This window comes from Mastacembelus armatus, chromosome 3 (assembly GCF_900324485.2).
Source record: "Mastacembelus armatus chromosome 3, fMasArm1.2, whole genome shotgun sequence".
NCBI lineage: Eukaryota > Metazoa > Chordata > Actinopteri > Synbranchiformes > Mastacembelidae > Mastacembelus > Mastacembelus armatus.
In genome coordinates this window covers 17,978,664-18,003,064 of record NC_046635.1, presented here as the reverse complement: position 1 = coordinate 18,003,064, position 24,401 = coordinate 17,978,664, and the positions used below count along the sequence as shown (strand labels likewise).

Sequence of the window (24,401 nt, the reverse complement as noted above, 5' to 3'; positions counted from 1 at the left end):
GTGAGTGGGGGTATTTGTCTCTGTGTTAGCCTTGTGATAGACTGGTGGTCAGTCCAGGGATTACTCTGCCTCTCACCCAATGTCAGCTGGAGCTGACTTCACTCCCATGCAACCCTTAATAACATAAGCATTCTGGATCAATGGATATTTTTTCCAAATATTGGGTCGCCTTAAATGATGTACCTCTGACCCATTTTTATTTCCTGATTCAAACCTTAAGAAATTCGTTTTACTGTTTTTTTGAGATTACTTTCCCAAATCTCTTTACTGCTAATTTTACAGCCAAAATGACACTGGGTGTGATGATTTGCTAAGTCACTGTGGAGCCATATTGGCCTAGGCAAGGCTTGTAGTTCCTGTTAATGGGTTGGATATAATATTTTATGTCCCGTTGCTATAGCCACGGTGCTTAACTTGTGATGTAAAAATAGTCAGGCCCATTCATTTTAGTATAAACACTTCGCTTCGAGACACAGACTGAGCTGTATGTAAAACATGTCTATTCGAATGTGCCCCGGCAGAGGGGAAGGTATCGCTATTTTACACATAATGACAGCCCAGGTCGTTTGGCCGAGAATAATGGTGGTTTTGCTGTAAAGCATATCACTCTGATTAGGTTTTTACACACTGGTTGTGCCTAACTGGAGATGCACTTTTCTGGAGACACACACACACACACACAAGCACATATCCATCTCCAAAGTCATTAAATCCCTTTGAAAAGAGGCCTCATTTGAGAGAAGCAATAAAATTTTTAATCATTTTATTACCAAAAGAGTATTTAACAAGTGGGTAATGAAACGCCAAAGGCAGGTTAGCTGAGTTTAACCTTCATAGAGGAAGCCATGTATCACATGCTGCCCTGAGGCATGGTGGGACAGAAATGTCATCCTCCATTATCCGCCATACCTGAAGTGTGACGTTGTGCGGCTGGCAGGCAGGCGTCTCGCTCTGCAAGGTGAGGGTGATGGGAAATTATGGGGAATTCAATTAATGGATGTTTTTACGCACCAGGGAGAGGGCACAGCTGCACATGCACTATAATCCATGGTTACCCACACATCGATCCAAATGTTTCACACTTGTGAATGAATAGACACACATGAACCTCAAAGCATAACCTACACATCTCACACTGTGAGGGACAACTAACAGGGCAGGACAGCAAGTAGAACCTTGATTTTACAGTCCTTCTTCTTTCTTCTTTAGCTCTCGATTTCTAACTCTGCTACTTTCTATTTTTCTATGTAGCAGACAGGTGATTCTGTTGATTTCCTCTCTCTTCCTCTGTGGTGATAGTATAGCACTACTTTCACTTTTCAGGTCAGTTAAGAAGAAAATGAGGCAGCAGGGGACACTCAGTCTGTCACCATAAAAGGACCAATCCTACTTGCCTACCAATGTGCCAATATGTTCATATACCGTTAAACTGCCCTGTAGCCTAAGTACAAGGGTGCCTGTGTGCATGTGAGAGGGAGTAAGAGAGAGGGTGCATCATATATGTGAAAAGTAGTATTTCCAGAAAAGCAATTGCCAAGTGCTTATGTGGGTGGAACTACAGGAGCCACCTCCAGTACCACCAAATACTGGCCCATACATTACATCCCACAATTTATTTGACACTCGGAAATAATTTATGGCTGATAACAAAAATACTCTATTTTCAATAACAAGATTCTGCAGTACTTAGACTGACTGGCCCCCAAAGTTAATTGAAAAGTGTCCTGGCTCTCATTTGCATAAGAAACACATTTAAAGGTGAAAAATTATAAATAAATATGCGGCCACCTGTGAAATATTGCCTTTAGCCTGCTGGTCATTTATAACTTTGCCTTTAATTATGTGACAGGCTGAGGTTCTGCAGCTGTAATGAGAGGCTGGAGTGATGGAGAGGAGTGTGTGAGGGACAGAGGGCTATAGGTCATTTATTGTATGAACAAACATGTGTGCAGATGCACACAGAAGGACAGATACGCACACAGGTAGAAAGTCATTGCAAATGCATGGATACACACACACACACACACACACACACTGATTTAAACCCACACACACATACATGGGCAGACATCCACATGCTCGTACACACAAAGTCAGACCAAGAAGAACCATCATCAAAAGTATACTGAAAAACACACATAACAGATGTAATTTATAATTCCAAAGGTTATGCATAAACTTGATTTCTTTAACTTTATCAAATTATTGCCTTTTGATACCTAGTCATCCAATGTGTAGATGTCAGCCTGTCAGACACCCTGATGTTCCCATGCACATGCTCCTTTACTCTGAACCTCTGAACCAGATAAGCAGGCTGCTAAGTTCTTGTTGGTGGAAAATTTTCCAACTGAGTTCACTCTATCAAAGAAGAGAATTTGCAATTCCAGACCTCAGACAGAGTGAATGAGATGTGAGTACTTACTGCAGATGTGGATTATTTGGGCTTTGTATCATCTCAGTCCTAATACATGTAAGGACAGTCTGACAGCACGTAATTTTACCCCAGACATCTTGTATAAAAGATAAAAAGAAGATAAAAGTACAAAAAGGCAGATGACAGAAGGCACAACTAGGGAAACTACCTCAATATTGAGCACAATACATCCCCACCCCAAACATCAAGAAGAAGTGATCATTTTGGAATATTAATTACACAGAAATATTTATAATCATTACTGGTTCATTTTCCCAGTTAAAACTATAAATATAGACTTCTTTGAAGGGTTACCACCCCTGAAAAAACTGGTAACTTCTTAACAGCATGTTAAAAAGTCAGGCAGATAGACAGACAGTTAGGCATTATAGAACATCAGACACAAAATACTGGGTGGTGGATATGAGGTGTGTGGCACTTCTGTCTCTGTCTCTCCTCCCTCCCTCTCTTTTATGCATAAAGAAAACAGCTTGCTTTGCCCTGCAGGTACTAGCAAAGCGCTGCGCTGCCACGCACCGCTTTCACTTTCACCTTCACTTCTTCTCTGCGGTCACTTCCCAGTAGGGCTGTGCATTGCAGCAGCAGCACATCCTATGGTGTTCTTTCTCTCTGCCTCCTCATCTCATTTTAACCCTCTTTCTCCGTCTCTGAATAGAAGTAAGGAAGGAACACAGGCACCAGCCAGCCTCAGTCCAGTGTAGTAAGTCTAACAACCCCCCCCCACAAAAAAAAAAAAAAATTATTACAAGATAGACAAGCAAGCAGGGGCTAATCCCTGGGATGAAATTAGCAATGTAAGGGTTAGAGGCAGGATGGAGGAATGATTGAAAGGGGGGTTGGGATGGGTAGCTGAGCCCAGCTAGAGGCAACTTGTCCACAGGGATAATTACAAGATGCTCCTGGGATCTGTCTGTCTGTCTGTAGGCTGTGCTGGGCTGGCCTTCATTTTTGATGGCTCTATTTTCAACAGAGGGGACTAGTCCTCTGCCTCACTATGTGTGTGTGTGTGTGTGAGTGTGTGTGCCCTTTCTTTCTATGTCTCCAGTGCTTCAGCTACATAGTAAAAGCTATTAAAATTGAAATTGTTCTAGGGGCAGTGAGCGAGCAGGGGAGAAAGGCGACTCACTCAACCCCCATGATAGACTGTTTAATAATGGGTGGACTGTATGTGTGTGTGTGTGTGTGTGTGTGTGTGTGTGTGTATGTGTGTAAGCCTGTGACCCAACTGGCAGGTTGGTGTGAATATTTCTTCTTAGTCCAAGCCACTGTCTTACAAAAAAACACCATGTATGGAAAGAAAAGAAAAAAATATATGTTGGATTTTTAGGTCTCACAAGTTTTACTTAAGAGTAAAAATATTACTATTAATATTATATTATTATAAAACGTAACTTCTCTTTAACCATTTAAAATAAAACTATTGTGGTAAGGGTCACACAGATTGAATATCTTGAGTGCTCATAAACGATTTTTGTTCAGTTTTCTACCTCTCTACCACAAAAGGATTTTGTTTTGCCCTGTTTTTCATACTAAATACTACAATTTCATACATTACTAACAAAATTGGAGTTACAGCAGGAACAGTGAAAGACCATGATTTTATTTTAATTTCCCTACATTACAGGTAGAAGTGAGCAAGTCTCCCTCCTCTTTGGGCAGTGGTGGGAGGTGAGCACAGCAGCAGAAAGCTTTGACCAGGGCACTGACCTCTCTCTGGGGAAACAATGACTTTGAGAACACTAGAACACACACACACACACAGACACACACACACACACACACACACACACACACACACACACACACACACACATACAAACACACACACATGAAATGAAAAATGGAATGGGCAAACTCATTCATCACTTTAATATAACAGGCTGCTGTAGGAGCTTGCAAAATAGAAGACAAAAGCTAAAGCAGTTTCATTGAGGCCAATGGCTGCGTTTACTCAGCCACATACAATGCAACACACACACACACACACACACGCATACAGTCTCTATTTATATGTGGTTTAGTGCAATTCACAAATTTAAAATGAGACTTTACATAAAATTTTTCACTGAGGCTTCTATCTAAAAATTGTTTAAAATAAAAATGACCTCACAAACAGATGCATAATTTTTGAAGAAAGAGCCCTTTAAGGCATGTAAATTGTGACATCTAAGTTCAAAGTTTTTTTTCTATATTCATGTAAAGACATGTGACCAACTCTTGACATATTTTTTGGAAAATAAATTTTAGTTACTAGTTTTATTATTTAAGCAAATCAGCTTCCATACCATGTTTTATCATAAAAAGTCAATTTTAATGGATGCAATGTAGAATTTGTGGATATATATATATATGTGTGTTGACAGTAATCGAACATCACACTGATGACTCAGTGCCTTGCCTTAAGGGTTTTGCTGAGTCTAAAAGTGTTTGTCTCATTTGAAACAAACAAATAGGAGTTAGAAACGTGGTCTCTTAGCTGATGGTCTACTTATAGGACCTGTAGATGGCACTCTATACCAGGAAATCACACTGGACCTTTGTGGAATCCGGACTTCGGCATAAAATAAATGTGTGTGTGAGAGTGAGAGGGAGACGTAGAAAAATAGAGCAAAAAAGATGGAAAGTGTGTGTGTGTGTGTGTGGTTTGCATGTGTGTGTGTGTGTGTGTGTGTGTGTGTGTGTGTGTGAGAGAGAGAGAGGGAGAATGGTGTACAGTACCTGATGCTACAGACTAGTCTAATGACTGTCCTTCTTTGTCTTTGAGCTGGCAGACAGAGTCATCCAGCACAAACAGCACCAGAATAGCTACAGAACAACTATGCATAGAGTTATAAACAAAAAAGATCACACTAGATCACTGAGGCAGGCAGGGCCAGGATGACATTTTCCTTCAGAGAACTGTAACCCCTCACATAATTTATAAATTCATCCAAATGCTTGGGCTGCAAGGTCCTGTAGGTTTAGTTTTGAAAGATACTGTTTTGCTCCCAGAACTTTTTATAAAGTATATGCATAGTGGAATGTATCTGTAGTAGGCCACAAAAAGGCCTAAGATGCAAGTATTTGTAAAAAAAACAAACAAAAAAACATAGTTTAGCGGTAAAATTTTAGTGCTAGTTTCTCAGACAGGTCATATTTGTAATTTCTATTTTATTTACTTGTTTTATTTAAACAATATTATTATGCCATTATTATTCCATTTTTTCAATTTCGTCCTTTTAGTAATTCTGAAGTAGTTAGGTATTTAAAAAAATACAGTATAGATGAAATATTTGTCCTACAGTAATCAATGATTAGTAAATTCAGGCAAATTGTTCTGTGTGATTACACTGTAATTACGATGCAATTATTGAAAAAAGAAAGCAGCAAAAAATTTGCTGGGAATGTTGCTTATATTAAAAATATAATCACTACACTGATTTATTTTTTCATAATGTTGAGTCACATAAGCATTGCTTGAAATTCAGAATCTTTTTATTATTCAGAGCAAACAAACAGCATATCCTCTGTATAAACATGCACACATTGTAAATCAACATATTTTGAATATTTCCATGGCTGCCACTGTCTATATATGCTATGGAATGCATTGGTATTATTCAGCTTTTGAATGAAAATCTTACTATTTTGTTTTGTTGTTAGTGGCAAAGACATTATTTTGGCTGGGATTTTGGTTTCAAAAATGCAGTTTCAAATGTGACCAAATAATATGCACAGTGTCTGTACAAATTCCCACCAGAGCCATAATTTTATTACCACTGTGAATATGCATATTTAATAAAAAAAATATTTTTTAATAACTGGAAATATTATTCAAGTGTGTTCCGAACAAGTATATGTAGTATTAGTTCATTTTTGTTTTTTACTGACATTGTCTTTGAATTCAGATCACAATTAAACATCTGCCTTATAAGCCTTAACAGATCATGAGAAAAAATTGTTTCTGCACCAAGACTCCATCTTAATCAAAAATCAAAATTCCTCAACATATGGTCTGACTAAAATGTACATATGCAGAAATTAAAGAAGTCAGATACTTTGTCTTTTAAGTTTTTTAAAAATTGCACACTTTTGGACCATATGCTATCATATTGCTGACAGTACAGTCACAATTAGGCGATGCAGATGCAAGATCACATACTGTATGTCCTACCCTGTAATGAATTGAAAAAAGGTGCCCTTGTCAGTGACTTAGCCTTTTTGTATTGATACCTTCTTTGAAATTAACTCTTATTTTTCTTAGTTTTATATCTGTTAGATGTAGGGGAAGGACGTGAGGGTTCACACCTACCTAACAGCTTCTCATAAATGGTGTGACTAAAAGTCAAAATATTGTGCTAAAGGCAATATACCAGTTTTTGTTGAAATTATTACAGAAAAGTAATTTAGGCTTTTAATGTTTTTGTGATACATTTATGGCACAGTGATGTGTGTCTTTGGGGAATTAAGAAAATTTTGCATTTTAATCTTTCATTCATGTGGAAGAAGTTAACACTGTTAGATCAAGACTTTTTACATCAGTCCTTTAAAATGTGCTCATTTTGATTGTGTTATAATTTTAATTTCTTCCATCCTGTTTATAGTACGTACAATCTTTGACTTGAACATCATCACCTTCATACCCCCTAGAGGTGTCTCTCACATATTCATTCACACACACACACGCACACGCACACACACACACACACACACACACACACGCACGCACGCACGCACGCGCACACACACACACACACACACACACACACACACACACACACACACACACACACACACACACACACACACACACACACACACACACACACACAATACTGGCTCTTTAGCACTCATCATTTTACTGTTCTGCATGTCCCACTCAGCGAGGTGTGAAAATAAAAACAGTGCGCGCGCACACACACACACACACACACACAATATTGGATCTTTAGCACTCATCATTTTACTGTTCTGCATGCCCTACTCAGCAGGGTGTGAAAATAAAAACAGTGCCCTTGACAAAGGTGCCCCAGTGTCGTGACCCTACTTTCTTTTTTCTGTCAAGTTTTCTCATTAGATTTGTTGTGGATAGTGCTGTTTTGGGGAATCAGTGAAGCTGTCCATGCTCTGCAAAGCATGTGGGCTTACTACTTTCTGTAGTTTAAGAGGCTAAAACAAATTTGAATTACTTCCAATACTACATACTAAATGTTGAATATTAACTCACTCAATTTATTGTCAATTTGTAAACATGTTAAAAGTTGACTGATGATTCTCTAACAATTTCAAGGATTTCAAGATTAAAACTTAAATTTAGGACTCAAAATTAATATAAAATTAATATAATTAAAATTAATACTAAAAATCAGCTAATGGAAATACATATTAAACTGTTTTTCTGCAAATTCATAAAACTTTTATTTTTAAGTTACATACAATTTTTATATTGCAATAATTTAATATTATTAGCTGTGGTGTTATGACTAGTAGCAATATTTAGAACACATTTAGTCAGCAATTATTAGAGTATAAAATAAAAATTTCACTTCTTTTTTTTACTTTTATTTAGTTTAGTTATCTGATAAACAGTGAATAGTTGTATGTATATCTGCTTTGTGACATGTCTTTATAGATTAATTTATGCAGGCAATCACACACACACACACACACACACACACACACACACACACACACACACACACACACACACACACACAGTCCTTCGCTTTTCCTGTGTCTTAGTGCTTTGGCTTGTTGTGTGAATAATAGTTCTTACAGTTGCAACTAATGAATTGACCAACCTTGGGGAGATATATATATACAGCTATTAGCTTTAATAAAGTCTGAAGGTATAAATGATTCTCTGAGGTATTTTACTATACACTGAGTACTCTCCCCAACCTAATAATACCAGCTTCGCTTCCACGTACATTGCTGTGCTCTGATTGCATTCAGGGCTCTGTACAATTATTTTCAATTTAACCACTTAGAAAATGGTAAAGCGAGAGTGAGCGTCAGAAGAGAAAGAAAGTGTGTATGAGGGAGATATGCCATCTCTGTGCAACTTCAGAGAGGAAACGGAGAGAGATGGACGCAGAATAAGAGAAGATAACATGAGACAAAGTATAGAGAAGGAAATGGACAGTAAGAGGGGACAGAGACAGATTGATGAAGACAGAACATGGAACCAGAGAGACAAAGACAAGGAGATATGACTTCCTTATAGTTAGCTGAGTATGTGTATGTGTGCTAATTTGTCTGCCTCCTAATCCCTGATTCAATTTTCAGCCTTTAAACATGACGAATTACATTCCTGTCCTCACCTAATGCTTTTAACACATCCCTATAAGAGGCCTTAATCAGTTGAGATGGGCCCCAGTGCTGCTGGCTATACACACACACACGGTCACATGCAAAGTGTGACACCACACACGTACGGCCCATATACATGAACACAGACACACACACACTTTGAAGCACACGTGTAGGCTGATTAGCCTAGCCACAGTGCTAGCCACCCTGGATAAGCCACCAGGTGGATAATGTGCTGCTTTAGCACCTTAATTATGCTATAATCTGTTCAGTGCTTCAACCCCCTGCACAGAAGGGAAGAGTAGGGGGGCAGCGGGGTGGGCAATATGGGGTACTGTAAGATGGGACAACAGAAGACTGGGTGGAGGGAGAAGGGGCAGTGTTGTGAGAAAGAAAGGAAAAGAAGCCTGAGGCACTCTGGTTCTAAACTTACACCTCCTTCCTCCTTATCTCATCTCTAAACTCTGTGTTGTCCTTCTCCGTTCCACCTATTTGTTCCTTTCATTCTTTACCTCCTTCCTTGTGTAATGCCTCACCCCGGTCGGTTCGCACTCCATCCACCTCTCTGTGCTTTAGCTGCTGTGCGTCTCTGTTATCTTGGGTCCTCCAGTACCTGTCACTGTGCACACCCCTTTGACAAATCACGTGAAGGGCAGACTCAGTTTTGTAGGACGAGACAAATCTTAAACATATGGCTGGTGTGTCCCCAGGTGCACCACTGTGTGCTGTAGTAAGTCCCTGGGGGTCCTTATATAAAACATTAGCTACCTGTCTGTCCATCAGGCTAGCTCCCTTTTCTGTCTGTTTCTGGGTGTTTGTCTGTTCAGGTATTTCTGGATGACTGCGGGAGACCCATTAGTGACTGTGAGTCTGCTGTTCTCCTCCAACCTTTTGCCTTTCGGGTAGGTGTCTCCCTTCTTAACAACATTGGTTTCCAATCTTTAAATGTGGTAAATTCAAACAGTGAAAAAAACTTTTTGATTAATAATTACAGTAGCAAAGTAAACCAGCATTGTTATGTGTATTATAGAGTTAGAGTTATACATTAGAGCCACAGAGATCAATCGACAGAGTGGTGCACACATTACTGCGCTAAACTGAAACTGGATTTTTATTTGACCTCAATTCTAATATTATTCATTGTAGCATTACAAATGTTATAATAATTAATTAGATTTATTCATTTTGATTGATTGTTGATCAGTTATCAGTTTTGCAAGATCCATCCAAAACCTGAACATCTGTTTGATGAATTTGTTAATTTGGGCAACTGGCTGCATCTGCTTCCGAGAGCACCATACTTTCCCATAAGGATAACAGAGAGATGCGTTTAGTAACAATACCTTTGATAATTGCAGATGACAACAATTGTCAAAAGCTTATTTTGGCTTTTTGACCAATTAAACTAAATTTTTTGCCATGTCAAACAAAAATGAACCAACCTAATTTTTATTTGATGCATCTGAGAATTTGCTACCTCAAAGTCTGTAAAAGCAGCTCTCATTGAAAATAACTATATAATACACATTTGAGCTAGTAATATTGTTCTCATCATTGCCTGCTAGTTACTGCTTCTTTTTAACTACACACACATGCGCATACACACACACACACACACACACACACACACACACACACACACACACACAGGCAAATCACAACAGTTTTTTCCTGCTAATGAAGATGAAGTGAGATATGAGTGTTTTCTCACAGCGTTCGATGCCAATTAAGTGCCCCATTTAATGCCAATTAGGACTGAAACTCAATTTATGTCATGTTATTTATTCTTTTGAGTATTTTTTCCCATAATATCAGACAACACAGGAGAAGAATTGTCCTTTCTTTACCTAATACTTCAGCCTATGCTATTACTGTGCTTTATATTGAATAGTTCAAGCTTATTACATTTAATATACATTTAAAGCTTGAATTCAAGCTAAAACTGTTGCTTTTGTCATGTTGTGCAAAATTACTTATACTGATTCTGCATTTATTTGTCATAGTCATTTGCCATATTTTAGTTTCGAAGGCTATACTAGCGAAGTGGGTGAGCATGTTCTCATAATCACCCATATTATATAGCCATACAGATTACTATATATTTTGAGTAGATGTTTGGAAAATATCTCCAGAATTGAGGAACTGCTCAATTGCTCTTCAATGTCACTATTAAAGGGGAACATGATCCATCAAGCAGTTCTGTAAAAAAGCTGAGGTGGAGGTGAACCCTGATTTGGCAGGTTTATATGGACAGACCACAATACACTTTCTGACAGTTGAAGTGGAAGGAAGAAGAAGAGGACTACGAATGCATGGTGGAAGGGTGCAGACACAGAACAGGAGAACGTGTAGAAGAGACCAAAGACACACAAACATTCTTGATGAAATCGGGAGTGCACTGACCCAAACTGAGGAATTCTTCTCACTATTGAAGTGGGAGGTTTATGATGCTTACAAAGACAGCCATCTAATTCTCCTAGGCCTACTGTGTTTTATGTAAAGTTCTGCCCAACTGGTCCTTCCTATGTTCTCATTTCTAAATAGGTGTCATGGGGCGGCAGTAGCTGCCTTCCCAGTTTTCCCCTTTGTCTCTTTCTCTCCCCCTCTCCTTGTGTATGTTGTGCTGGCTCCCTTGTCTGTGCTTACCTGCCGGTGCGCCAGGTGGCGCTTATAAGATCCACCTGTGCTCAATTATGTGGGACACTGATAAAGGCTCCTGCTCTTCCCTGTCTCCCTGCCAGTTCATCTATGAGTTGCCCCATGGATCCCAGTTGCGAGGAGAAGTGTGTCTCGTCCTGCCTGGTTATCCTCGCCTCAGCTTCATTCGCATGCCTGGCACCTCCCTGTGTTAACCAGTTAGCTCCCACGAAGCGAGTTAATCAAACAAATCTGCACTTGGGTCCGAAATCTGATTAATAACAATAGGCTATTTATGTTTTTGTGTTCTGTAGTGCTGTATACTGTAAATGCTTCATTGTGAAACTTTTATGTAAAAGTAAAAGTGTAAATGTGAATCCAGAACAACATTGGTTTTGTATTGTAACCCAAGATTCTGTGAACTGGGCGCAGCCCTCTGGGCTATAGCTAATGGGTCATATCCCTTCTTTGCGCCTGCGCACTGAAAACAAACTGTATACTGTATAAGTATTTTATTCCTTGACCATTTTACTGTAACTTAAGGAACATTTTACAGCATTTCTCCCCCGCTACAGTTTTCTGGCACTATATGTGCTGATAGTGTATACAGTGGGTACGGAAAGTATTCAGACCCCTTTAAATTTTTCGCTCTTTGTGTCATTGCAGCCATTTGCCAAAATCAAAAAAGTTCATTTTATTTCTCATTAATGTACACTCAGCACCCCATCTTGACAGAAACAAACAGAAATGTAGAAATTTTTGCAAATTTATTAAAAAAGAAAAACTGAAATATCACATGGTCATAAGTATTCAGACCCTGTGCTCAGTATTGAGTAGAAGCACCCTTTTGAGCTAGTACAGCCATGAGTCTTCTTGGGAATGATGCAACAAGTTTTTCACACCTGGATTTGGGGATCCTCTGCCATTCTTCCTTGCAGATCCTCTCCAGTTCTGTCAGGTTGGATGGTGAACGTTGGTGGACAGCCATTTTCAGGTCTCTCCAGAGATGCTCAATTGGGTTTAGGTCAGGGCTCTGGCTGGGCCAGTCAAGAACGGTCACAGAGTTGTTCCGAAGCCACTGCTTTGTTATTTTAACTGTGTGCTTAGGGTCATTGTCCTGTTGAAAGGTGAACCTTCGGCCCAGTCTGAGGTCCTGAGCACTCTGGAAGAGGTTTTCTTCCAGGATATCTCTGTACTTGGCCACATTCATCTTTCCTTCAATTGCAACCAGTCGTCCTGTCCCTGCAGCTGAAAAACACCCCCACAACATGATGCTCCCACCACCATGTTTCACTGTAGGGATTGTATTGGGCAGGTGATGAGCAGTGCCTGGTTTTCTCCACACATACCGCTTAGAATTAACGCCAAAAAGTTCAATCTTGGTCTCATCAGACCAGAGAATCTTATTTCTCATAGTCTGGGAGTCCTTCATGTGTTTTTTGGCAAACTCTATGCGGGCTTTCATGTGTCTTGCACTGAGGAGAGGCTTCCGTCGGGCCACTCTGCCATAAAGCCCCGACTGGTGGAGGGCTGCAGTGATAGTTGACTTTGTGGAACTTTCTCCCATCTCCCTACTGCATCTCTGGAGCTCAGCCACAATGATCTTTGGGTTCTTCTTTACCTCTCTCACCAAGGCTCATCTCCCATGATTGCTCAGTTTGGCTGGACAGCCAGGTCTAGGAAGAGTTCTGGTCGTCCCAAACTTTTTCCATTTGAGGATTATGGAGGCCACTGTGCTCTTAGGAACCTTGAGTGCTGCAGAAATTCTTTTGTAACCTTGGCCAGATCTGTGCCTTGCCACAATTCTGTCTCTGAGCTCCTTGGGCAGTTTCTTCGACCTCATGATTCTCATTTGCTCCGACATGCACTGTGAGCTGTAAGGTCTTATATAGACAGGTGTGTGCCTTTCCTAATCAAGTCCAATCAGTTTAATTAAACACAGCTGGACTCCAATGAAGGAGCAGAACCATCTCAAGGAGGATCAGAAGAAATGGACAGCATGTGAGATAAATATGAGTGTCACTGCAAAGGGTCTGAATACTTATGACCATGTGATATTTCAGTTTTTCTTTTTTAATAAATTTGCAAAAATTTCTACATTTCTGTTTTTTTCTGTCAAGATGGGGTGCTGAGTGTAGATTAATGAGAAATAAAATGAACTTTTTTGATTTTGGCAAATGGCTGCAATGACACAAAGAGTGAAAAATTTAAAGGGGTCTGAATACTTTCCGTACCCACTGTATACAGTATCTCACAGAAGTGAGTACACCCCTCACATGTGAACACTGAAAGAACACTGAAGAAATTACAGTTTGCTACAATGTAAAGTAGTGAGTGTACAGCTTGTATAACAGTATAAATTTGCTGTCCCCTCAAAATAAATCAACACAAAGCCATTAATGTCTAAACCGCTGGCAACAAAAGTAAGTACACCCCTAAGTGAAAATGTCCAAATTGGGCCCAATTAGCCATTTTCCCTCCCCGGTGTCATGTGACTTGTTAGTGTTACAAGGTCTCAGGTGTGAATGGGGAGCGGGTGTGTTAAATTTGGTGTTATTGCACTCAGTCTCTCACACTGGTCACTGGAAGTTCAACATGGCACCTCATGGCAAAGAACTCTCAGAGTATGTGAAAAAAAGAATTGTTGCTCTACATAAAGATGGCCTGGGCTATACGAAGATTGCCAAGATCCAGAAACTGAGCTGCAGCATGGTGGCCAAGACCATACAGTGGTTTAACAGGACAGGTTCCATTCAGAACAGGCCTCGCCATGGTCGACGAAAGAAGTTGAGTGCATGTGCTCAGCGCCATATCAGGAGGTTGTCTTTGGGAAATAGACGTATGAGTGCTGCCAGAAAGCCCGCAAACAGTTTGCTGAAGACATCAGACTAAGGACATGGATTACTGGAACCATGTCCTGTGGTCTGATGAGGCCAAGATAAACTTATTTGGTTCAGATGGTGTCAAGCGTGTCTGGCGGCAACCAGGTGAGGAGTACAAAGAAAAGTGTGGCTTGCCTACAGTCAAGTATATTGAAGATAGGTTATGTCTGAGTCCCCCACCCCTGTTAAGACAGGGTTTCTCCACTCAACACTCTCCCCACAACAGGAGGATGGCCCAACACAGGAGGAGCAGCTCCTCAGGACCACAGTCAGCTGTGCACCTTTAGAGGAAACAGGACACTCTTTTGAAGACAGTGAGGTACACATTTTGGACAGGGAAGATAGATGGTTTGAAAGAGGAGTCAGAGAAGCTATCTATGTCCAAGTGGAGAACCCCTCTCTTAACAGGGGTGGGGGACTCAGACATAACCTATCTTCAATATACCAGGCTGCCCTTTCATCTGTTCCCAGCAAATTAAGGAACAAATCCAATGTTTCTCAGGAAGAACAGACTCTGAAGACAGCTGGGGAATCAGAAGGAGTCCATCATTAGATCCTAACGACCCTCACCTGAGCTCACTCCTTTGGTGAGTCTGTCTGTTTGCGTGTTAGTCAGTCAGTCTTAACGAGCCTATTCAGACTAGGTGTACAACTAGTACAACTCACTATTCTCTCTCTGCTCTCTACTCCTATCTCGACTCCGCTGTGTGGATTTGGGCCAGCTACTCCATTCCTGACAGCACAAACTGGCCACCATGGACCCAGCAGGCCAGTTAAACGGTATTGTACCGAAGCCAACCTAGAAGAACCTGACTATTGTAATTGTGATGCCGAAGACGCCTCAAAGTGGGAATTGCTCAGTGAAGAGGAGGATCTCTTTGCGGAACCCAGTCGGAATCTATACTATGGGACCCACCTCGCCATCTACCCAGGAGGTTTGGGTCGGAAAATTTTCCCTCGGAGACGACAACCGCTTTACCAGTGCTCCAGTGGGTTGGCTGAGATCACCCAAACCACTGCTTCTCCGGTCGCTGTTCATCCCAGTGCGTCAGCCAGTCCTGCCAACAGCACTGCTACTCCTGTCCCTGAAACTTGCCCCAGTGGGTCAGCCACTTCTGCTGATGCCACTGTCTCTCCTACTCCAAGCTGTACCAGTGAGTTGGCTGGTTCTTTCGACACCACAGTGTCTCCTGTGCCGAGCCTCCCCGGTGGGTTGGTCAGCCTGGTCGACACCACTACCTCACCTACTTTGAACTGTCTCAGGGGGTTGGCTGGTCCTGCCGATGTCACTGCTGTTACTGTTCATGGTTTTTGTCCCAGTGGGTTGGCTGATTCCACCAATACCACTGTTTCCTGTGTTCCAGTTCACTTGAAGGGTCGTCCTGCAGAGCCACCCCAGGTTCCAGTTTGGCTATGGGGGCAGCCCCCAAGACCGCAGTCTCCAGAGCTGCAGTTTCCGGAGCCGCAGCCTGACCCTCCAGTGTTGACACTAAGACTGTGGAATCTTTTACCCTTGCATATTAGAGCAATTCTAACTATACACACTTTTAAATCTCGGTTAAAAATGCACTTATTTTTTCCCTGTGTTCAACACCTTGGGCAACAGTTGTTGTAATAATCTGTACTTTAAAAGTAAAATAAATAGAAACAGTAAACAGACAGATAAACCAGACAGAAAGACAGACTGACAGACAGACAGAGAGAGAGACAGGCAGATGGACAGAGAGACTAGACAGATAGACAAACTGACAGAACAGACAGAGAGACAGACAGATAGACAGACAGACCAGACAAATAGGCAGAGACAGGCACAGAGACAGACAGACCAGACAGACAGACAAGACAAGGTGACAGACAAACCAGACAGACAGACAGAGAGAGACAGACAGACAGAGAGAGACAGACAGACAGGCTAACAGACAGACCAAACAGACAGACCAGACAGATAAAGAGACAGACAGACGAGACAGAAAGACAGAGGGAGACAGAGTCAGACCAGATAGACAGACAGACTAGACGGGCAGACCAGACAGATAGACAGAGACAGGCTGATAGACAGGGCTAACATTTCAAAGGTTGTTGATGACAGACAGACCAGACCAGACTGACTGACTAACACGCAAACAGACAGACTTATAGACAGACAGACACTATGAGAGACCAGACAGACAGACCAGACAGATAGTTAGATAGATAGATAGATATAGGGAGGAGAGAGGACAATATTTGGGAATGTCCTACAAAGTCCTGAAGTTCTTTCGCTTTTGCAAAAGTTTACCTGCCCACATTTGCTGGTGTGCAGAATAATTTTGGGCTTTGCTTGTCTCCCGGGCCATGGCCTCAGGGGCAGGCAGAACCCCATGGGGGGCAGATGTCAGGCAGGTATGTACTGTATGTGTGTGTGAGAGTGTGTGTATATGAGGGAGTGTGTGTATGTCAGTGAGTAATGGCACTTTCAACTGGCCTCCACGATCCATCATGCGCGTCCCTGGCCTAGCACCTCTAGGGCTGCAGCACACACACACATTTAAATGAGCTTGCACACGCACGCACGCACGCACGCACACACACGCATACTGTTTGCACAAAAATACATGCATAGACAAGAAGAAGTACTGAAGTACAAAAACATTGAACAATTATACACCTTTCATGTGAATGTACGAAGTAAACATTATTACACTATTGTAGAAACATTTAAGACTGCTGTTTAATTACAGACAGAGCTGGTCTTGCTGAGTTTAGTAGTTTTATACATTTCATGGCCACACACATGCTGCTGCAAAAATTTACATCAACAGAGGGCAAACATTTCAAGAGGTTGTTGAGATTTCAATCAGCTATTTCAGATTTTCAAAGGCACTGCTACTAAAAATTCAAATACTTATAAATTCTGTTATGATGGTTGTCTTGATTGAGTATGAAAAAAGGCCAAATTCACATACATACATCACTTCCAACTATTTTCTCGCAGTTCATTTATTTTTTGTTTCTTTTGTTTCAGGTCATTGCTTCTCTTTTTCTCTCTTTGTTCTGCCAAGTTGTCTGCTGCCTTCCTTCATGTAGCAGAAAATCCTTCTGAAAAAATCACTCTGTTCAGTTATTATCTCAGTGGGGGAGGGTGGTATTATAATTAACAAAACAATAAAAATTTATTAATGAACATTAAAATGCAAAATAGTAGGAAGAGAAGGTGGTGGGTGCTATCAATCAAAAAGAAGTGACTCCCCTGCTTTTCAGAGTCTTAATTAGCCGTCCGCTCATTAATGGGATGAGTGTGTTTGTGTGTATGAGTGCAGGGGAGGTTAGGAAAGGACTTTAACTGATCAGTGGCCTCTAAATAGGCTATCAGCAAGTTGTAGACAAAGAAATGTAATTTATAGATCAGTATCAGTTTTATTTCTACACCCACTAATTCTGAAAGTCTGCAGATTTTGGCTCTGTGAAGGCCTCGTTCAGTTAGCAATGGGAACAGTGGGAACAACACAGTACCACAACTAAAACAGCTTTTCCTTATTTCTTCTTTGGGTGATTGTATAATGCACCCAGAGGTGCAATGCATTCAGTTAGTAAAACACTAAAGTAAAGATGTCAAAAGCTTTGGAAAGTAAAGTATGCAACAGCTTTGGAATCTCCTCTCCATACCAGACCTAGACATCATCAGAATTTAAAAAGCTGTGACAAGTTCAGCAACTTTATAGGTGAGCAACAAGTCAAGGTATGAACTTATTGTCCACACTGTCTGTTCTTTTTTATATTTTGTTACTTGTCACTTTTCATGTGAACATCAAAGCACAACTCTATCAATGACCGAGGAAAGATTAAAATGCAGTAACCTCATGCGAATGTCTGTCCTATCTTCTGTTTGTAAGTCTCCTTTTTGCCTCACCTTTATATATAGCCATTTAAAACAATTTTTAAAAGTTTTATCCTGTTAACTTACATTACATTTTGTTATTAAGACATTTGTAAGAATTTTGTCTAACTTGGTGAAATTATGTGATAATAGTGAAAAACTCATTAATTTCCCTTTAAACATTTAGATCCTCTTGGTGAGGTCAGACTGAATCATTTGTTATCTGCACATACACTCGGTGGGACTGTACTGAATCATGACAGTGCTGCATTTATATTGGATTTAAAGGTCTTAGTAAAAAATTAGCTACCCAGAGAGATATTGGTGTGACATTAGTCCAGAATATAACTTCAGCACCATGCACCTTACACAAGTGAGACCTAAGTCTACCCTGATGTGGCTATATTTAACAGGATACTTTGAACCAATCAGAAGCTGCCTCCCTTTTTACTCTTATACCTCTCACAAGGACACACAGACATGCTCACACACACACACACACACACACACACACAAATAAACACATACACAGAAGCACACATATTCTCACAATGCTACACTCACACACCCACACAGACACACCAGAACACATATACTGTACTGTTCAATCCAGCTCAATTTATAATATTTGGCATGGCCCTGTGGTCTCTCTCAGGGAGGAAATAAGAGAGTTCAAATCATGGCCTAATTACACCCCACTCCGCTTCGCTCCCTTTGCCCCGTGAGCTCAGAAAGTAGAGCGCATGGCCGCAGCACGCACACACAGCACCCAAACACACATGCAGTATGCTGTTTTCAGAACAGGCAACCTGTTAACTCCCCTGCATGAACATACACACACACACACACACACACACACACATATAGAATAGTAACCAGCCCCAAGTTATGCTTTAAATGACACTATCCATACACACTCACACAAATAAACAAAAATGCCCTTAATTATGAGGACCATCTGGGCTTAACTGAACTGTTTTATGCACTTTTATCATTCTGGTCCATAATACAGGCCAACAGACTGCAGTGAACTGAGAACTACAGAAAAAAATGATTTTTTCACCTCTGCTCACTATTCAGGATTTGTACACCTTTTTGCCAGAAATGGGCAAAAATGAAATCACCAGATCCCTCTCACCCTGGATACATCTTCCAGCCTCACCCCTCTGGCAAGTGCTACAAAGCTTTGATTGCCAAAACCGATAACCAGAACAGTTAGTTTGCACAGGTCTTCACTCTCATTAACAAATGACCTAATACAATTGTTACACTGTTACTATTCATAATGTTTACATTAGATATATTTATATGAATCAAATACAACCTCACACAAAGACTACTGTATATGCATAATACACATTAACTTGATGAGAAATTTTGCTGGGGCTGCCACACACCTTGGATTTTGTTTATTTTAAGTACTGTGTGTAATAGTTTCCAACGACCACAAGCAAATTCTTATTATCTGTAAATTTGGCCCATTCAGTGGCTTCCCTTAATACATATAGCACTAGCACTTCTCATTTAATTTCTACAATATAACTATAATCTCCCTTTTCAACCAGTTTGCTTTATTACAACAAAACCAAAGCTGAACTGCCTTTCAATAAAAATGAAAGCATCTGTGTAAAAACAAAAAGTCACTATTGATAACAATTCTTAGACATACATTATCTTGAACTTGGGAATGCACTAAACATTTAATTTGACTCAAACACTAATAACTAAATAACCTTACTCTTCAATAATACTTCAACATTTCTTTTTAAATATCAAACCTCAGTTCCCTAGAAAATCTCTAATATTTTGTACAGCTCTTACTCCAAGAACTGGGTCCTCAGCAAGCTTGCACTGTTCATACGCTACCCAACCGTCTCTGGGTGTTTCGACCCTTAACCACAACACCCTCCAGTTGGCGGGTCAGCAGTGACTGGCCAGGTCACTGCCCCTCTCCTCCAGGCTTCCAGCTTATGCCCTCTCTCTTGTGCCAGATCCAACAGGAGGCTCTCTCTGCCGCTTCTCCCAGCCTACAAATGGCTGCTTTCCTCACGTGGCCTCTCAGTCCAACCTTTATCATCAGATTCCACACAAATTGAGCTGGGAATCTTCGATACCCAACTTCCACTGTCATCAGCCATGTTGTCCACCCCTTGTCCCAGCAGTCTTGGACAAGTTGCTGGTATTTGCCTTTTTTTTTCTCTGCAGCTTCCTCACAGCCCTCCTCCCATGGTACCGTGAGCTCCACCAGGATGATCTTCTTTCCCTCTAAAGACCACATAATGATGTCGAGCCTTAGATTTGCGGACAGTACTGCCTCGGGGAAGTGGAGTCTCCTCTCAAGGTCAACCTCCATTTCCCATCCCTGGGCTGACTGCAGGAGATTCTGCCTGGCTAGGCTGTGGACGGCAGGTCTTTGGCCCTCTTTCACAAAGGCGATGGTGCGCAGCTGTGGTCTTGCTTTGGCTGGTTGTTTCTTCACCCTTTCCTTCTCCAGGATGTCTGCGAGCACTGCCAACATCTTGTCATAGAACCACCTGTACCTCCCCTGTGTCAATGTGATCTTACACCCTGACAGAATGTGTGCCATTGTTCCTTTCCCGCCACATAACCTGCATATTGGGTCCTCCCTCTTCCCCCACCTGTGAAAATTAACTGGGGTTGGTAAGGTGTCATACACTTCTCTGAGTAGAAAGGATATACGAAAGGGCTCCAGCTGCCACAGTTCACTCCATGTGATTGTTCTCTTGGGGAGGTTCCACCTCATCCAGGTGCCTTGAGTTAGGAGCCTGATGGATTTTGCTCTCCTCCCTTCTTCCTCAAGGTTTCGGACTTCATCCTGAATCATGGCTCTCTTCTCCCTAGGGGTGGACTTTGACCACTGCTGGAAATGTCCTGTTCCTAGACCCTGTCTTCCAGTGCAAGGGTTTCCAATGATCTCTTTGGTCCTGAGAGAACATTCTGCCAGGTTAATTGCTGTGCTGGCGGCCCACTTACGGCCAGATCTTGTTCTGACTACTGCTTTGCTGGTGAGTTGGTCTTGAGAGTCCCTATATGTCAGGGACAGTCTGCACTTGGCTCCTCCACCACTGATGACAAGGGGAAGCTGGAGCTGGCCTGACCTTATGTAAAGCCCCAAGGCTGTAAAGCTCGATGGTATACGCAACCATCTTCTAAGGTGCTTGTTGAACTTCCTCTCCATTTCTTCAACAGTTGATAGGAGCACCTCATACACAGTTAGAAGCCACATTAGTTTCGGAAGCAGGCCATGTTGGTAGATCCAGCACTTGTATTTCCCTGGCAGGCCAGACTTGTCAATCTTCTTCAGCCATTCTTCAACTTGTTTTCCAATGCTGGAGATGCTGTTCTTGTCTGAATCATCATACCACTTTCCGAGGCATCTAATAATGTTCGGGATCACTTCCCCTTGAACAAGTAGCTTGAAGCTTCCAGTTGTTTTGCCCTTTTGGATCACCAGGCTCCTTGATTTCTTGGGCTTAAAAACCATCTTTGCCCAAGTGGCCATGCAATCCAGTTCTGCCAGGACCCATCTTGCCTGCACGTGAGTTGGTGTTATCACGGTAAGATCATCCATGAATGCCCTGATTGCTGGCTGTTGACATCCTGCTGCGGTCTTCGGCCCTCTTGACTTTGTACTTGCTGCAGAGATGATCAGGTTCATTCCCATGATGAACAAGATGGGAGAGACTGTGCTTCCTGGATTACTGGGCTCCCATATCCTTTCCACCAACATTCAACATGCAGTTCACTGTACCCCGCATGCTAACACTGGACAACCTGTCCATTCTGTCCCACATGCCTGACTACCTGACTCCATACAACCATTCCCTCCATCTGGTCATCCTCCCGACCTCGGTCGAGGAAATCAGGTATACGCCTGATCAACCACTCTGTGCTAGCTAACATCCCCAGATACATGGACTCTACACCTTTCCATAACACTCATTTTGGGCTACTTAACGTTCGCTCCCTCTCTCAAAAAACATCCCTCATCCTTGACATTATTCTTAAACACAATCTCGACATGCCTGCTTAACCGAAACCTGGCAGCAGCCCAACGACTTCACTGAACTTAATCAATCTATTCCTCCTGGTTTCACATATCTCACCCATCCGCACCTCTCGGGACGTGGTGGCGGCCTCGCCATACTGTTCAACCTTAAATACAAAATATCCATCCACCCCACTGTCACCTTCCAGGCCTTCGAAGCTCTCATAGCACGTATTCACGGTCACACACCAACCTTCTTGGCCACTATCTACCGCCCACCTAAACCTAACCCGACCTTCCTGGACGAACTGTCTGACCTCTTAGCTAACCTCATCTCTCTGTCAGCCAACATAATTCTTCTTGGTGATTTTAACATCCACTTCGACAATCCCAACAACACCACAACAAAAGACTTCATTTCCTGTCTGGACAGCTTTGGGCTCCAACAATACATCACCTCCCCAACACATTCTCTAGGCCACACCCTCGACTTAGTCTGCTGCTCTGGCGTCACAGCTCAGTCATGTTCTACCCTCGACACCTTCTTCTCCGACCACAAACTAGTCTGCTTTAACTACAAACTACCTCTCTTCAAAACCCACCTCTCCCGCACCATCACCTTCCATAACTTAAAGAACATCGACCTCCCCTCCTTCACTGCTGCTCTCAATAACCTTTCATGTACTAATTATACAACGTCCCTCTCCAACATGTTATTCAATTTCAACCGTGAGCTATGTAATCTACTTGACACCTTCGCCCCACTCAAAACTAGATCTGTCTCCTTTACGCACTCTGCTCCATGGTACACACCCGAACTCCGCCTCCTCAAAACCCAAGCCCATCTCCTTGAACGTCTCTTCAAAAAAACCGGTTCATCCACCCACAAGGACTTATACCTAAACCACATACTGAAGTACAAGCAAACCATTACTCAAACAAAATGTGACTTCTATGACTCACTCATTGTATCTGCCTCTGGGACCATGTGTTCCCTCTTCTCCACTGTCAAAAATTTATTGGGCCCTCCCGATACTCCTCTCTTCCCCTCACTCTCCACCACCTTGTGCAAGAACTTCCTGGATTTTTTCTCATCAAAAATTGAAAATATACACCAGCAATTTCCCCCCATCTGTGATACTGCGAACTGTCTCCACTGTACCCTACCCTGTCTATCAGTATCCTCCCTGCTTTCGAGTTTTATCATTCCACCCACCTCAGTTATCTCTTCCCTGATCCTCAAATCCAAACCCTCAACCTGCAAACTTGACCGCCTACCAACCAACCTCGTCAAGCTCCGTCTCCCCTCTCTCCTTCCTCATCTTACCCACATTATTCACACTTCCCTCAATTCTGGCATCGTACCCCCATCACTCAAGACAGCCATCATCACACCAATTCTAAAAAAACCTGGTCTCGATCCTGCCGACCTTAACAACTTCCGCCCTATCTCCAATCTCCCGTTCCTCTCCAAAATTCTCGAAAAAGTTGTTCACCACCAGGTTCATACCCACCTTTCCGCCAATAGCCTATACGAACACTTTCACTCTGGTTTCCACCAACTTCACAGCACTGAAACTGCCCTGGTCAAAATCACCAACGACCTCCTAGTAGCCGCAGAATCTGGCCTTGTCTCCATCCTCATCCTCCTTGACCCTAACTGCAGCTTTTGACACCATCTCGCACAATATTCTCCTCCATCGCCTTGTTTCCATCGGCATAGCCGGCTCGGTCCTCGCATGGTTCACCTCCTACCTCTCTGACCGCACCCAGTCCATCCATCTCCAGAACTTCCACTCCCAGCACCTCTACTGTCAGTTGTGGCGTGCCTCAGGGCTCTGTCCTGGGGCCCCTCCTCTTTATTATTTATCTCCTTCCTCTCGGTAATATCTTTAGGCAACATAACATCAATTTCCATTGTTATGCAGACGACACCCAGCTCTACCTCTCTGCTGCTCCATCTTCTACCCTCCCCCCTCTCTCCCTCCTTACCTGCTTACATAATATCAAATCCTGGTTCACCCATAACTTTTTGAAACTCAACCCCAATAAAACTGAAATTCTCCTCTCAAATCACTTCGCAAACTCCAACTTGTCCAGAACTCTGCTGCCCGAATCATCACCAGAACTCCATCCTCACATCATATCATCCCTGTCCTTAAACAACTTCATTGGCTCCCTGTGTCCTTCCGTATAAACTATAAAATCCTCCTTCTCACCTACAAAGCCCTCCACTCTATCGCCCCACCATACATCACTGATCTACTTCATATCTATTCTCCGCCACGTACT

General features: G+C 42.0%; 1 protein-coding gene across 1 annotated transcript in view; it reads right to left on the bottom strand.

Annotated features, from left to right (window-relative positions):
• Window positions 1-17,266: 17,266 nt before the first annotated feature.
• Window positions 17,267-24,401, bottom strand: part of spata17 (spermatogenesis associated 17) — a 90,509-nt gene continuing 83,374 nt past the window's right edge. Inside the window, exon 10 of the mRNA XM_026294019.1 lies at window positions 17,267-17,322. The gene's annotated coding sequence lies outside the window, so the exon portion shown is untranslated. The remainder of the gene's footprint in view (window positions 17,323-24,401) is intronic.